Source organism: Nicotiana tabacum, chromosome 11, assembly GCF_000715075.1.
Source record: "Nicotiana tabacum cultivar K326 chromosome 11, ASM71507v2, whole genome shotgun sequence".
NCBI classification, from domain to species: domain Eukaryota; kingdom Viridiplantae; phylum Streptophyta; class Magnoliopsida; order Solanales; family Solanaceae; genus Nicotiana; species Nicotiana tabacum.
This window is the reverse complement of record NC_134090.1, coordinates 42,533,088-42,550,289: the sequence shown is the minus strand read 5'-3', so window position 1 is coordinate 42,550,289 and position 17,202 is coordinate 42,533,088.

Sequence of the window (17,202 nt, the reverse complement as noted above, 5' to 3'; positions counted from 1 at the left end):
ATTATATTTAAATATAAACAAACTTTAATGGATAAAAAAGCTACGAAGTGCCTTTATTTTGCAAGCGTTTGGCCATAGATTCCCAATTTATTTTTGAAAAAATGATTTGGGTGAAGTTTGGTTTGAAGATGAAAATGTGTTTGGACATCTGTTTTCAAAACATATTTCCCAAATTTATTTTAGAAAAACATGAAACATGACTTATATCCACAAGTTCTAAAAACTATCACAAATACCCAACAGTACCATTATCAATAACATTCATTATATTATCGCAAACCATAATCCTTAACATAAATAAATTTGGTATAAAATTATTATTTTTATAATGAACTACATGATACACTATCAGATGACCGAGAAGACGAAGCAACATTGTTATAAAATAATAAATGATGGGCTCTTTTATAAAATACAAAACTTTGGGGTAATTTTTTAAAAACGTAATAGTAATATTTTGGCCCATTTGGGATTTGGAATTTGGAATTTTGCCAAAATGTAGGCAAAATCTATGGCCAAACATGTGTTTGCCAAATAAAACCTAAATTTATTTTGGCAAAATCTATGGCCAAACGGGTTCTTTATTTTATTTTATGTAAATATTAAATTTCTAATACAAGTTATAAGTATTTGTATTTTAACATTTGTAAATAAAATTACATATTTCTTTTGAATGATTTACATAATTGTTCAATAATTTTTCATGATTTTACGGTTGGAATTGGTAGCATTTGTTTGTCTGCATCCCCGCCATCTCCGGTAGATAGTATTTCATTATATTCATCATCGTCTTCTTGAATTATTTCTGGAAGACCAAAGTTTTTTCTCTCCGTTTTATCCAATCTCTGAATAAAACAGTAGTCTCCAAGGTGTCTTTGTCACGACCCGAAATTACCACCGTCGGGGCCGTGATGGCGCCTAACATTTCACTTGCTAGGCAAGCCAACATTAGAGATTATTAAGCCAAATTCTTAAACCTTTCAGTGATTAACAACAATTAAGCCACAACATGTTAAAAGAGTGAGGAAATCCATAATCAACCTTAATATTTATACACAACTACTCAGAATCTGGAGTCAAAATCACGAACTTCTAAGATTTAACTACAAGTAATTTGTCTGAACAAAAAAAATACAACTATTTTCGATACACATGAAACAACAAAGAGAATGTGTAGAAGGGGACGCCAGAGCCTGCGAATGTCAACATGACTACCTTGGGTCTCCGATCAGATGAAGCCAGCAGCTAGACTCAGGATCAACCCGAACCGGTACCAAAATCTACACAAAAAGTGCAGAGTGCAGTATCAGTACAACCAACCCCATATACTGGTAAGTGTCGAGCCTAACCTCGACAAAGTAGAGACAAGGCTAAGACAAGACACCCACAAAACCAACCTGTGCAGTATAGCAATATATTTATACACCAATAACAACAATAAAAGAAATCGGACAAGTGATATTGGGAGGGGGACATGTTGAGGGGATCACAAGATAAAGAACCAAAGCAGTGATAAGAACTTGATCAACCAATACGCCTTAAACAGATAGAAGCAAGTAAACACAGTAAAGGAAACTGCACGGCACCACCCTTCGTGCTTTTACTCTCAACCTCACCATACGAAACAATAGAAACGACACGACATCACCCTTCGTGCATTAACTCGCTCATAATATGGCACAGAATCACCCTTCATGCATTAACACTCACAATATGGCACAACATTACCCTTCGTGCATTATCACTTACAAAGCATGGCACAACATCACCATTCGTGCATTAACACTCTCCCTTACCAAAAAAAGGAACAATAATAACAGGGAGATAGAAATGACAACAACAAGTCTTACTTCAACATTTGATTCTACAATATCAACCTCAACTTTGAGTCAATGCTCAATCAATATCAAGGTCCGTAAACATAATAAGATTGCTTAACATAACAAGTAGCTAGTCTAAACATGGATAATATGATCAAAAAAGAAATAATTACAAGAATAGGACCCACTCGCATGCTATAACTCAACAACAACGCATATGTACTCGTCACTTCACCTATACGTTGTACTCAACATTCAAACACGTAGCAAATAGGCAAATAAGATCTAATCCCTCAAGCCAAGGTTAACCACGACACTTACCTCGCTCCAACGGCCAAACTCAAAGCTCAACCACAACTTTTCCCTTCACACAATCCTTTGGACCAATAGAATCTAGCAAATTACTAACAAAACGATTCAATTTAAGCCTTAGGATCTACCCACATTAGCAAAGGATTCAATTTAGGCCATTTTTGAAAAAGTCAACACCCGGATCCGCTTGGTCCAAACCCGAAATTTAGACAAAAATACAATTACCCATTCACCCCAAGCCCGGATATATAACTGATTTTGGAATCCAACCTCAATTTGAGGTCTAAATCCCCAATTTTTGAAATCCCTAGTTTCTACCCATAAATCCTCAATTCCACCATGAAAGCCTTTGATTCTAGGTTGAAATCTTGAAAAATGTAGTGAAAGATTGAAAGAAACTAGTTTAGAATCACTTACCTATGATTTGGGAAAGAAAAGATCTTTGGAAAATCGCCTCATGTGTTTAAGGTTTTGAAAATTTGAAGAATGGGAGAAAAATCCCGTCTAGATCACTTTTACACAGCTGCAGATGTTGCAAATGTGACTTGGGCTTTGCAAATGCGAAGCCCGCAAATGAGAAGGGACCATCGCAAATGTGAAATCCTTCACACCTCTACTGCCTTCGCAAATGCGAACATGGACCTCCGCAATTGCGACTCTAGGATCGCATTTGCGATCACTGCCCTTCCCAGGTTTACTTCGCAAATGCGAAAATTGTTTCGCAATTGCAAAGACTGTATGGCCTAGCTACTCCTCTCAAATGCAAGAAATATCTCGCAAATGTGGAACCTGCAGAGGTCGCAAATGCGATACCTGATCTCGCATTTGCGAGATCAGACTACACCAGCAACTTAAACACCAACAATGTTCTAAGTCCTATTTTTCACTCTGTAGCCTATCCGAAACTCACCTGAGCCATCAGGGCTCCAAATCAAACATGCACATAAGTCTTAAAATATCATACAAAGTTGCTCGCGCGATCCAATCGCCAAAATAACACCTAGAACTATGAATTTAGCACCAAATGAAATGAAATTTTCAAGAAAATTTTGAAACTTCTAATTTCTCAACTGAATGTCCGAATCACCTCAAACCAATTCTGTTTCTCACCAAATTTCACAGACAAGTCATAAATATTATATTGGACGTGTACAGGGCTCCGGAACCAAAATATAGACCCGATATCAACAAGGCCAAACATCAATCAATTCTTAAAACCATTGAATTTTCAGACTTTTAATTTTCAATAAAAATTCATAACTCGAGCTAGGGACCTTCGATTTTGATTTCGGGAATACGCCCAGGTCCCATATTTCAATACGGATCTACCGAGACCGTCAAAATACGGCTCCGGATCTATTTAGACAAAACGTTGACCAAAGTCAACTAAAATTAACTTTATGGCAATTTTTTTTTTATCAATCTTTCAACATAAAAGCTTTCCGGAAACATGTTCGGACTGCCACCACTAAAACAATCGTTCGTCCTCGAACGGACATAGAAAAGTACATGAGTTGGTGAAAAGGTGGGGATATCTACTTCGCATATCAGACTCGGACTCCCAAGTAGCTGACTCAACAGGATGACCTCTCCACTGCACTCGAACTGAAGGATAACTCTTCGATCTCAACTGACAAACCTGCCGGTCTAGAATAGCTACCAGCTCCTCCTCGTAGGTCAAATCCTTGTCCAACTGGACAATGCTGAATTCTAACACGTGGGATGGATCGCCGTGATACTTCCGGAGCATAGACACATGGATCACTGGATGGACTGCTGATAAACCAGGTGGCAACGCAAGTCTATAGGTCACCTCTCCCGCTCGCTCAAGGATCTCAAAAGGTCCGATATACCTAAGGCTCAACTTGGCCTTCTTTCCAAACCTCATCACACCCTTCATGGGTGATAACCGAAGCAACACTCTCTCTCTCAGACCATGAATACAACATCACGAACCCTACGGTCGGCATAACTCTTTTGCCTGGACTGAGCTGTATGAAGTCGATCCTGAATAATCTTGGCCTTATCCAAGGCATCCTGTACTAACTTGTATCCAACAACCAAGCCTCCCCCGGTTCAAACCATCTGACTGGTGATCGGCACCGCCTACCATATAATGTCTCATACGGTCTATTTGAATGCTCGATTGATAATTATTGTTGTAGGTAAACTCCGCTAGCGGCAAGAACTGATCCCACAAACCTCCGAAGTCTATAGTACAAGCGCAGAGCATATCCTCTAATATCTGAATTGTGCGCTCGGATTACCCGTCCGTATGAGGAGGAAATGCTATGCTCAGCTCTACTCGCGTGCCCAACTCACACTACAGTGCCCTCCATAAATGCGAGATAAACTGCGTACCTCAATCGGAAATGATAGACACGAACACATCTTGAAGATGAATGATCTCACAGATATAAATCCCTGCCAACAACTCTAAAGAATAGGTAACTACCACATGAATGAAATGCATGACTTGGTCAGCCTGTCCACAATGACCCAAAATACATCGAACTTCTTCTGAGTCTGTGGGAGTCCAACGACGAAATCCATAGTGATCCACTCCCACTTCCACTCAAGAATCTCTAACTTCTAAAGCAAACCACCAGGCATCTGATGCTCACACTTTACCTGCTAACAATTTAGACACCGAGACACATATGCATCTATATCTTTCTTCATTCTCCTCCACCAATAATACTGCCGCAAGTTCTGATACATCTTGGCGGTGCTTGGATGAATAGAATACCGGGAACTATGGGCCTCCCCAAGAATCAATTCACGAAGTCCATCCACATTAGGCACACAAACACGACCCTGCATCCTCAAAACTCCATAATCTCCAACAGTAACCTTCTTGGCACCACCGTGCCACACTGTGTCCCTAAGGACGAGAAAATGAGGGTCATCATACTACCAATCTCTGCTACATTCAAACAAAGAAGACCGAGCGACTGTACAAGCTAAAACACGGCTGGGCTCAGAAATATCCAACCTCACAAACTGATTGGCCAAAGCCTAAACATCAAATGTAAGCGATCTCTCAGCGACTGGAATGTATGTAAAGCTGCCCATACTAGCTGGCTTCCTACTCAAAGCATCGGCCACTACATTGGCCTTCCCGGGATGATACAAGATGGTGATATCATAGTCTTTCAATAGCTCCAACCACCTTATCTGCCTCAAATTGAGCTTCTTCTGCTTGAACAAATATTGCAAGCTCCGATGATCCGTGAATACCTCACATGGCACGCCGTAAAAAAAAGTGCCTCCAAATCTACAGCGCGTGAACAATGGATGCCAGCTCTAGATCATGAACAGGGTAATTCTTCTCGTGAACCTTCAGCTATCGCGAAGCATATGCAATAACCTTGACCACTACATCAATACCACAACCAGACCAATACGAGATGCATCACAATATACCGTATAACATCCTGAATCTGTGGGCAACACCAACACCAGTGCCGTAGTCAAATCCGTCCTGAGCTTCTGAAAGTTCGCCTCACACTCGTCTGACCATCCGAACAGGGCACCCTTCTGGGTCAACCTGGTCAACGAGGCTGCGATAGATAAAAATCCCTCCACAAACCGATGGTAATAACCTGCCAATCCCAAGAAACTACAGATCTCTGTGGCTGAAGTAGGTCTAGGCCAGTTTTGACCGACCTCAATCTTCTTAGGATCCACCCGAATATCCTCTACTGATACAAATGTCCCCAAGAAGGCGACTGAGTCAACTAGAACTAACATTTTGAAAACTTAGCATATAATTGCTATCTTTTAGAGTCTGAAGTACGATCCGAAGATGCTGCTTGTGCTCCTCTCGGCTACGGGAGTAGATCAAGATATCGTCAATAAACACAATCACAAAGGAACCTAGGTAAGGCTTGAACACCTAGTTCATCAAATCCATAAATGTTGCTGGGGCATTTGTCAAACCAAATGACATCACCAAGAACTTATAGTGCCCATATCGAGTCCGAAAAGCTGTCTTAGGGACATTTAATGCCCTCATCCTCAACTGATGGTCGCCAGACCTCAAATCGATCTTTGAAAACACCTTGGCACCCTGAAGTTGATCAAATAAGTCATCTATCCTTGGCAATGGATATTTGTTCTTGATAGTGACTTTGTTCAACTGCCGATAGTCTTTACACATCCTTATCGACCCATTTTCTTCTTCACAAATAATACGGGCGCACCCTAGGTCAAGACACTAAGCCTAATGAAGCCCTTATCAAGTAAGTCCTGCAACTGTTCTTTCAATTCTTTCAACTCTGGCGGGGCCATACGGTATGACGGAATAGAAATGGGGTAAGTGCCTGGAACCAAGTAAATACAAAAGTCAATATCCATGTGGGGTGGCATCCCCGACAGGTCTGTAGGAAATACCTCTTGAAACTCTCAGACAACTGGTACAGAATCCATGGAGGGAGCCTCCACACTAGAATTGCGCGAATATGAGCCAAATAAGCTAGACAACCCTTCTCGGCCATACGTCGAGCCTTCACATAAGAGATAACCCTGCTGGTAGAATGGCCAAGAGTCCCTCTCCACTCCAATGGCAACCCCGACAAGGCTAAGGCCACCGTCTTGGCATGACAATCCAATATAGCATGATAAGGTGACAACCAATCCATACCTAATATAACATCAAAGTCTACCATGTCAAGAAGAAAAAGGTCCACACTAGTCTCAAGACTCCCAATGGTAACCACACACGAACGATAAATGCGGTCTACTACAATAGCATCTCCCACAGGTGTGAACAAATACATGGTGGCACTCAAAGAATCACAGGGCATACCCAAATATGAAGCAAAATAGGAGGACACATACGAATAAATAGAACCCGGATCAAATAGAACTGAAACATCTCTATTGCAAATTGAAACCGTACCTATGATGACAGCGTCAGAAGACTTAGCCTCAGGCCTGGCTAGAAAAGCATAACATCGGGGCTGGGCCCCGTCACTCTGCACTGCATCTCTAGTACGAGCCCTAGTTGGATGGCCTCCACCTCTAGGAGCCTGACCTCCACCTCTAATGGCCTAACCACAATCTCTGGTTGCCTGACCCTTACCTCTAGCTGGCTGAGTGGGTGGTGAAGTACCCAGTGCGATGATTATGGCACGAGAACCCTAATGCTGAGAACTGCACGAGGCATGAGGGCAAAATCTAGCAATGTGCCTCGGATCACCACAAGTATTACAGGACCTCGGCTGTTGTGACTGCTGACCCTGAAATTGTCCCTGTCGGCCCGAGTAGCCACCCTGAAAACTCTGGAGTGGAGGTGAACTAATAGGAGTTGGTAGTGCACTATAGGCTAGCTGATCGGAATAATGCATATCAGGGTCACAACCACTTGAAGCACCGTGGGATGCCTGAAGTGCTGAATGAAACAACCTGGGAGGATGGCCTCTGCCAAAAGTACCTCGGCCTCTAGATAAGGCCCCACTAAATCCACCAGAGTGACGCGACCTCTTGTCAGACCCCTGACCACTTCCCTAAGTTAACACCATCTCAACTCGCCTGGCAACATTGGCAGCTGTCTGAAAACAAATCTCACTCCCAGTCTCCTTAGCTATCGACAATCTGATAGGCTGGGCAAGTCCGTCAATAAACCTCCTCACCCTTTCTCTCTCTCTCGGTGGGAAGCAAAAGAATAACATGACAGGCCAAATCCACAAAATGGGTCTCATACTGATTGACGGTCATACTGGCCCGCTGGAGACGCTCGAACTGCCTGTGATAGTCCTCTCTCAAGGTGACATGAAAGAACTTCTCAAGAAATATCTGAGAGAACAGGTCCCAAGTAAAATCAGGCAACCCAGCTGGTCTGGTCAATACAAAGTCATTCCACCATCTTTTGGCAGAACCAGTCATATGAAACATAGCAAAATTGACCCAATTGGTTTCCACTATCCCCATGTTCTGCACCACCTCATGGCAACGGTCAAGATAATCTTGGGGATCCTCAGAAGGTGCACCACTGTTGTGAATTGGAAAGATCTTGGTGAACTTGTCCAATCTCAACAAACCCTCGGGAGTCATAGCATGACTATCACAGGCCTATGTCGTAACAACTGGCTGAACTACTCCAACTAGCTAAGCTGCTAGAGTTTGATACTGGGGAATCACCTACTCCAGGATGTGAGTAGCAGGAGTCTGTGCTCCTCCTCCAGCCTGAGAGACAGTTGGTGCCATGGGAAAAGTGCCAGTCTGGCCACACTCTCCATCAGGCCCACCAAACGGGCCAAAGCAACATGTAGCATAGGATGCGATGAACCCCTCTGGGACCTGAGTTGGTCCTGTTGGAACGGTCTTGGCTGGAGCCTCTTCATCAAACTCTACTTGAGGCTCCGCCGCTGGAGCTATTTCTCGAGCTCTAGGCTGAACCCTGCCCCTACCTTATCCTCTTGCACGACCTTAGCCTCATCCTCTGCCTCTCGTAGGATCTACCATTAGGGGCTCTGACTGCTGCTCGGCTGAAGATGCAGAACGTGTTCTCGCCATCTGCCAAAGAACAAAAGTATAAGAGTTTGATTAGCACCGAGAGGACAAAATCACACGACAGAGAAGAATAGAAGTAACATTGTTCCTAAACTCTATAGCCTCTGAGAGATAAGTACAGACGTCTCCGTACCGATCCCCGAGACTCTACCAAGCCTGGTCATGAATTGTGAGACCTAGGCAACCTAGTGCTCTGATACCAAATTGTCACGACCTAGAATTCTCACTGTTGGGACCGTGATGTCGCCTAACATTTCACTTGCTAGGAAAGCCAACATTAGAGATTATTAAGCCAAATTCTTAAAACTTTCAGTGATTAACAACAATTAAGCCATAACAAGTTAAAAGAGTGCAGAAATATATAACCAACCTTAATATTTATACACAACTACCCAGAATCTGGAGTCACAATTCACGAACTTCTAAGATTTAACTATAAGTAATTTGTCTAAAGGAAAAAAATACAACTATTTTCGATACAAATGAAACACCAAAGAGAATGTGCAGAAGGGTACGCCAGGGCATGCGGACGCGAACATGACTACCTTTGTAATGACCCACTGGTCATTTTGCTTTTTAGAACCCCGTCCCCCTAAATAAAACTTCTCGCGTTTGCTTTAACTAATTTACGACCCGCGGGGATGATTAGTTCGGGAATTGGAAGAAATTGGGTTGAAACATGCTCATTTGAATCCTTAAGATTTTCTTAAAAGGCTAATTTTGACTTTGGTCAACATTTTTAGCAAATACGGGGGCTACGTACACACTAGGTGACGAGAGTCCGTGCGTAGCTACTATCATGTTAATTGTCCGGGTAGTTTAGGACCCGTGTCATGCTATATCTGCAAATGTTATATGTCTTCTTGCTAATGTTATCATTTAGGATATGCTAGAGAATTGAAAATGAACATAAGTGAACATATGCTGTATTGAACACTTGTATGAGTTTATTTGAATATAAAATGTGCCTTCTTGTATTTTTCTGTTGATAATTGATATTTGTGGATCGGGCCGATCGCCTCGGTAGAAATAGATACATCTATTGTTCGCGCCATTCGGCCATCTGGCAGTGCACAATTTCTTTTATGTTGGATTGGGCAGTTGACCTCGGCATAGCGTGCACATGATATTTATGTGAATTTATTATTGATAAAATGCCAATTACATAATTTAAATTGTAAAGGATTAACTGGGGTATTAAAATGACATGACTTAAAAATCTTTATTTCAACTATTATATATTGTAACCATCATGCCTGGCATAACATCATATTATATTATTTGGACCTAGTAGGTATCAAGTCGACCTCTCATCTCTACTTCTTCGAGATTAGACGGGATACTTACTGGGTACATATTGTTTATGTACTCATGCTACGCTTCTGTACTTAATTGTACAGGCTCTGAGGTAGGTTCATCTGGCTATCAAACCGGTGCGTGTCCCTGATCATAGTCCGAGACTTCTACGGTGAGCTGCTTTCCCTTCCTGTGCCGACCCGCAACTGGATGGAGTCTTCCTTACTTTCGACTGTCTATTCTGTTTCAAACAGTAGGACAGATGTATTTTTTTGTATATACTAGTTGCCCATAGCTTGTGACACCAGATCTTGGCACACACATTAGTAGACGTTTCTTTTGGGTTGTATAATTATTATTGAATGTTGCATATTATCACCTATTTTTAATTGCAAATTAAGAAAAATGTTGTAACTGTTTTGGGTAAGTAAAATAAGAATTTACTAATACTTCCACGTTGGCTTGCTTGACAACGGTGTTGGACGCCATCATGACCTATTATGGAAATAGGTCGTGACAACATGGTATCAGAGCACTAGATTCACGTAGGTCTCTCAAGTCATGGGCAAACCTAATAGAGTCTTGCGGATCGGTACAGAGACGTCTGTATTTATCTTTGCGAGGTTATATGGTGTTAGGAAACTACTCTTTATTCATTTCCTATCGTGCAGTGGATGGTACACTAAATTTCTCTCTTCTATTCTCTCATAGATGGTGAGGACATGCACTGCAGACATTCCGGACCTGGGAGAGGCTGCTCCCCCCGCAGCTAGGGGCTGAGGCAGAGGCCGGGCACTGGCCCGAGGAAGGGGACGAGGGTGCCTCAGAGCTATTCCAGTAGCACCACTAGCAGATCCTGCAGGAGATCCTATTATTGAGGATCAGGGCGAGGTGCCCGCAGCTGAGCCTACCCTGGCGGACTTTATGACAGCATCGAGATTCCAGGAGGTCATGGGTCGTATGCTACGATTTATGGATTTATTTCCAGTAGATCCAGCTATATCACAGGCAGGAGGGGGAGCACAGACCCCTACTGCTCAGGCTCATGGTCATGCAGCTGTAGTGTATCAGACTCTGGGTGCACTACCCGCGGATGGGGCTCAACCAGTTGCTTCAGTGATACCCGATCCCAGACCAGCTGCGGATGGTGACCCGCAGAAGCTGTTGGATAAATGAACTAGACTTCACCCTCCTGTCTTTGGGGGTGAGCATCATGAGGATGCTTAGGACTTCATTGATAGGTGCAGGGACAGACTGCATAACAAGAGGATATTGGAGTCGCATGGGTTGACTTCACCACTTTTCAGCTAGAGGGCAGGGCCTGTAGATGGTGGCAGTCTTATGTTCTTGGCAGGCTAGCAGGTTTCTCCTCCCATCACTTGGAGTCAGTTCACACAATTATTCCTGGACAGGTATATTCCACCCTCTAAGAGGGAAGAGCTACGGTATCAGTTCGAGTAGCTAGAGTAGGGTCAGATGTCGGTGACCGACTGTGAGGCGAGGTTTCTAAGTTATCCCGCCATGCATTAATGATACTTTCTACTGATGCAGGGAGGGAGCGGAGGTTCGTTGCAGGGTTGCATTCTGGCATTATGGCCAACATGGCCCGGGAGGTGGAGATAAGGACTCCTTATAAGTTAGTGGTGGAGATTGCTCGGAGGATTGAGTGCTACCGTCTGAGGGGTAGGGAGCAGATGTAGCAGGATAAGAGGGCTAGATTCTCCAGGGAGTTTAGAGGTGCCTCGGTTAGAGGCAGAGGTCAGTTTGGGAGGGGACAGCCCAGCAGGCCCCCACATTCAGCATCACCACCTGCTCGGGGTGCTCCGGTGCATCCATATTTCAGTGTTATAGCAGAGAGTTCTTACCGCCCACCAGCTATTCAGGGTTTCTCCAGTGGGTATTCAGGTCCTCAGGGTTCTCCTGATTCTTATTTTAGTGTTATGACGGAGAGTTCATACCGTCCATCGGCTATTCAAGCTTCTTCCAGTGGGTCTACATGCCATCAGGGTTAGCCGTTAGGGCAGCAGGTCTCCGCACCGCGGGGTTGTTTTGAGTGCGGAGACCTTGGTCATATGAGGAGATACTGCCCTAGGCTTCAAGGTAAGGTAGTACAGCAGGGTCAGCAACTTATGATTTCAGCACCGGCTTCCCCGCCACCTAGAGGTGGAGGGCAGACTGGTAGGGGTCGTCCTAGAGGTGGAGGCTAGGCAGGGAAGGTCAGCCAGCTACTACTCAGTCAGGTGGAGGTTAGCCAACCGGTGCTCCAACTAGATTTTATGCCCTTCCGGATAGGCCAGATTCATTGGCCTCAGATGCCGTCATCACAGGTATTATTTCTATCTGTGGTAGAGATGCTTCGGTATTATTTGATCCAGAGTCTACCTATTCGTATGTGTCATCTCTGTTTGCTCATGTTTTGGTTATTGCTCCTGAGCCCTTGGGCACTCCTGTTCATGTGTCCACTCCTGTGGGAGATTCTATGGTTGTGGATCGGATCTACCGATTCTGTGTGGTCACACTCTGTGGTTTAGAGACTAGAGCAGACCTCCTGTTGCTAGATATGATCGATTTTGAGATCATCCTGGGCATGGATTGGTCATATCCATATCACGCCGTCCTAGATTGCCATGCCAAGACCGTTACTTTAGCGATGCCAGGGTTGGAGTGTAAGGGTTCCATAGTTGATACGTCTAGCCGGGTTATCTCTTTCCTAAAGGCTCGACAAATGGTCGGGAAGGGGTGTTTGGCTTATTTGTCTTATGTTTGGGACATCATTGTAGCGTCTTCGATGATTGATTCAGTTTCGGTAGTCGGGAGTTCGTCGATGTGTTTCCTTCTGATCTTTCTGGCATGCCACCAGATCGTGATATTGATTTCTGTATTGACTTGTCTCCAGGCGCCCAACCTGTATCTATCCCACCATACCGAATGGCTCCGAAGGAGTTGGAGTTAAAGGAGCAGCTTGAGGAGTTGTTAGCAAAGGGATTTGTTAGACCAAGTGTATCACCTTAGGGTGCACCAGTGCTAATTGTGAATAAGAGGGATGGGACTATGCGGATGTGAATTGATTACCGCTAGTTGAACAAAGTCACCATCAAGAACAAGTATCCATTGCCTCGTATCGATGAATTATTTGACTAGTTGCAGGGTGCTAGGGTGTTCTCTAAGATCGACTTGAGGTCAGGGTATCACCAGTTGAAGATTCGGGACACAAATGTTCTGAAGACTACATTCCGGACCAGATATGGCCATTATGAGTTTCTGGTGATGTCCTTTGGCTTGACTAATGCCCTAGCAACATTTATGGACTTGATGAACAGAGTGTTCAGGCCTTATATTGATTACATTGTCATCGTTTTCATTGACGACATCTTGATATACTCCCGTAGCCTAGGGCAGCACGAGCAGCATTTGAGGGTAGTGCTTCAGACCTTGCGAGAGCAGAAACTATATGCTAAGTTCTCCAAGTGTGAGTTTTGGCTAGAGTTAGTGGCATTCTTGGGGCATATTGTGTTAGGGGAGGGTATTAAGGTGGACCCCAAGAAAATTGAGGCAGTTCAGAGTTGGCCACATCCTACTTTAGTAAGATCAGGAGTTTCCTGGGGTTAGCAGGTTATTACAGATGATTCGTGCAGGGTTTTCCATCTATTGCATCACCTCTGACTAGATTGACCCAGAAGGGTGATCCTTTCCATTGGTCCGATGATTGTGAGGCGAGCTTTCAGAAGCTCAAAATAGCCTTGACTACAGCACCAGTTCTTGTGTTGCCTTCCGGTTCAGGGATGTATACGATATATTGTGACACTTCGCGTGTTGGATTGCGATGTGTATTGATGCAGGAAGGGCGAGTTATTGCATATGCTTCACGTCAGCTGAAGATCCATGAGAAGAATTATCCTGTGCACGATTTGGAGTTGGACGTGATTGTTCATGCTCTTAAGATATGGAGGCATTATCTGTACGAGATATCATGTGAGGTTTATACTGATCATCGTAGCTTGCAGCACTTGTTTAAGCAGAGGGATCTCAATTTGAGGCAGCGTAGATGGCTTGAGTTGCTGAAGGATTATGACATCACCATTCTTTATCACCTGGGAAGGCAATTGTGGTCGTACATGCCTTAAGCAGGAAAGTAGAGAGTGTGGGTAGCTTGGCATTCATTCCAACAGAGGAGAGGCCACTAGCTTTGGACATCCAGTCCTTGGCTAACAGACTTGTGAGGTTGAATATTTCAGAGCCCAGCCGAGTTCTTGCGTGCGTTGTTGCTCAATCTTCATTATTGGGGCAGATCAAGGCCCGACAGTTCGATGATCCACATTTGGCAGTTCTTAGAGAGACAACGCTTCAGGGTAGTGCCAAGGAGGTTTCTATTGGTGATGATGGTGTTTTGCGACTCCAGGGTCACCTATGTGTTCCTAATGTTGGTGTCCTGAGGGAGAGGATACTAGATGAGGCACACAGTTCGCGGTATTCCATTCATCCGGGTGCTACGAAGATGTATCGTGACTTGAGGCAGCATTATTGGTGGCGGAGGATGAAGAAAGACATAGTGGAGTATGTGGTTAGGTGTTTGAATTGCCAGTAGGTCAAGTACGAGCACTAGAGGCCGGATGGCCTACTTCAGCAGATGCCTATACTAGAGTGGAAGTGGGAGCGCATTACTATGGATTTTGTAGTTGGCTTGCCCAGGACCTTGCGGAAGTTTGATGCAATGTGGGTCATCATGGATAGGTTGACCAAGTCGGCACACTTTACACCGGTTGTGACTACTTACACTTCGGAGAGACTGTCTTAGATTTACATTCGGGAGACAGTCTGGTTGCACGGTGTGCCTGTTTCCATCATATCAGATAGAGGCCCTCAGTTCACTTCTCATTTCTGGAGAGCTGTTCAGGGTGAGTTGGGGACCCGTGTGGAGCTTAGCATAACATTTCATCTATAGACCGACGGGCAGTCAGAGCAAACAGTCCAGATCTTGGAAGACATGCTTAAAGCATGTGTGATTGACTTTGGAGGATAGTGGGATCAGTTCTTGCCTTTGGCAGAGTTTGCTTACAACAACAGCTATCAGTCCAGCATTGAGATGGCTCCATTTGAGGCTTTATACGGTCGGCGGTGTCGCTCTCCTATCGGGTGGTTTGATCCTGGTGAGGCTAAGTTATACGGTAAAGATTTGGTGCAAGATGCCTTGGACAAGGTAAAGTTGATTCAGGAGAGGCTTCGTACAACTCAGTCCAGATAGAAGAGTTATGCGGATCAGAAGGCGCGTGATGTATCATTCATGGTTGGCGAGAAAGTCCTCTTGAAAGTCTCGCCAATGAAGTGTATTATTATCCCATTTGAAGTGTTGAGACGAGTTGGGGAGGTTTCTTACGATCTTTCTTTACCCCCCAGTTTATTGAGGGTTCACCCAGTCTTTCACGTGTCTATGCTTCAGAGGTATCATGCCGACTTGTCCCATGTGTTGGACTTTAGTACTATTCAGTTGGATGAGAGCCTAGGTTACAAGGAGGAGCCAGTTGCCATTATTGATAGACATGATCGCTAGTTAAGATCCAAGAGGATTTCGGCGGTAAAGGTCCACCAACCAGTCGAGGAGGCGACCTGGGTGTCGGAGGAGGACATGTGGGTAGATACCCACATTTATTTAGAACCTCAGGTACTTTACTATGTCCGTTTGAGGACGAATGCTTGTTTAAGAGGTTGAGAATGTAATGACCCGACTGGTCGTTTTGCTTTTTAGAACCTCGTCCCCCTAAATTAAACTTCTCGCACTTACTTTAACTATTTACGACCCGCGGGGATGGTTGGTTCAGGAATTGGAAGAAATTGGGTTGAAACATGCACATTTGAATCCATAAGATTTTCTTAAAAGGCTAAGTTTAGCTTTGGTCAACATTTTTAGCAAACAGACCCAAATTCGTATTTTGACGGTCCCGGAGGGTCCGTAGGAAATATGGGACCTGGGCATATGCCCGAAATCGAATTTCGAGGTCCATAGACTGAGTAATGAATTTTTATTAGAAATTGTTACACTGAAATTCTAAGGATCTAAAGAAACTAAATAATGATTGATCACATGGGTATCGAGCGCGTATGTTGGTTTTGGAGCCCGGTACAGGTCCAATATAACATTTAAGACTTGCCCGTAAAATTTGGCGTCAATCCGAGTAGTTTAAGTGCGTTTTGGATCGTTAGAGGAGAATTAAGAACTTGAAGTTCATAAGTTTGATTCAATTGGTTTTAGGAAGTGATTCTTAGAATTAGCATTGTTTTGGGCATTCCGAAGTTTTGAGCAGGTCCGTTTCATGATTTCAGACTTGTCGGTATGTTCGGGTGGGCCCCAGGAGCCCAAGCGTTAATCAAACGAGGCTCGAGTGAAGTTGAAAAGGTTGAGAAGAGCTGAAGCATCTGTTTCTATCATAACCACACCTGCGGTTGGTCAGCCGCAGGTGCGAGACCGCAGAAGCAATCGTCCTCTCGTAGATGCGGCCAAGGCAGGCGAGGCACAAAACCGCAGAAGCGTCTCCCAAGCCGCAGAAGCACTTCAAGACCACAGAAGAGGTCCCAACCCGCTTGGCCAATTCCGCAGATGCGGTCTCTTCCTCGCAGAAGCGGGACCGTAGATGGGGTCCCCTGGTCGCAGATGCGGAAATCTCTGAAGCAGTAAGCTTCATTTAATACAGGTTCTAACTCATTTTTGCCACTTTTCACTCCTCCATTGGGTGATTTTGGAGCTTTTGAGAGAATACTTCCACCTAGCATCTTGAGGTAAGTTTATCCCACCTATTCCTAGTTTAATACTTGTGTCTTAGGTAGATTAAATACTAGGATCAAGGTAAAATCATGGGGTTAGAGCAAAACCTAGGATTTTGATAAAACTTATATTTTTCCAAGAAATTGGTTATGAAGCAAAGTAGAAATCATATATTATTGATCCTTAGGTACCAAAGACCAACTTCCTTCGAAAAATTTCGGAGTCGGGGCAGGTGGGCCCAGGGTCGAATTTTAGGGAACTTGTGTTTAAGGCTGGGGAATTGCTTTAATAGTTAGGATGTGATCTTATGAGCTTGTATTGACTAGTTCTTACCCTATTTAACTAGTTTTGGATCGTTTGGCTCCAAATTGAGAGTTCGGGCTCGTTCTTGGTATTGGAAGTGCACTTTGGAGCGAGGTGAGTCTCCTTTCTAACCTTGTAAGAGGGAATTGTCCCCATAGGAGTAGTAATTGCATAAATTGCTACTAAATGCGGAGGCTA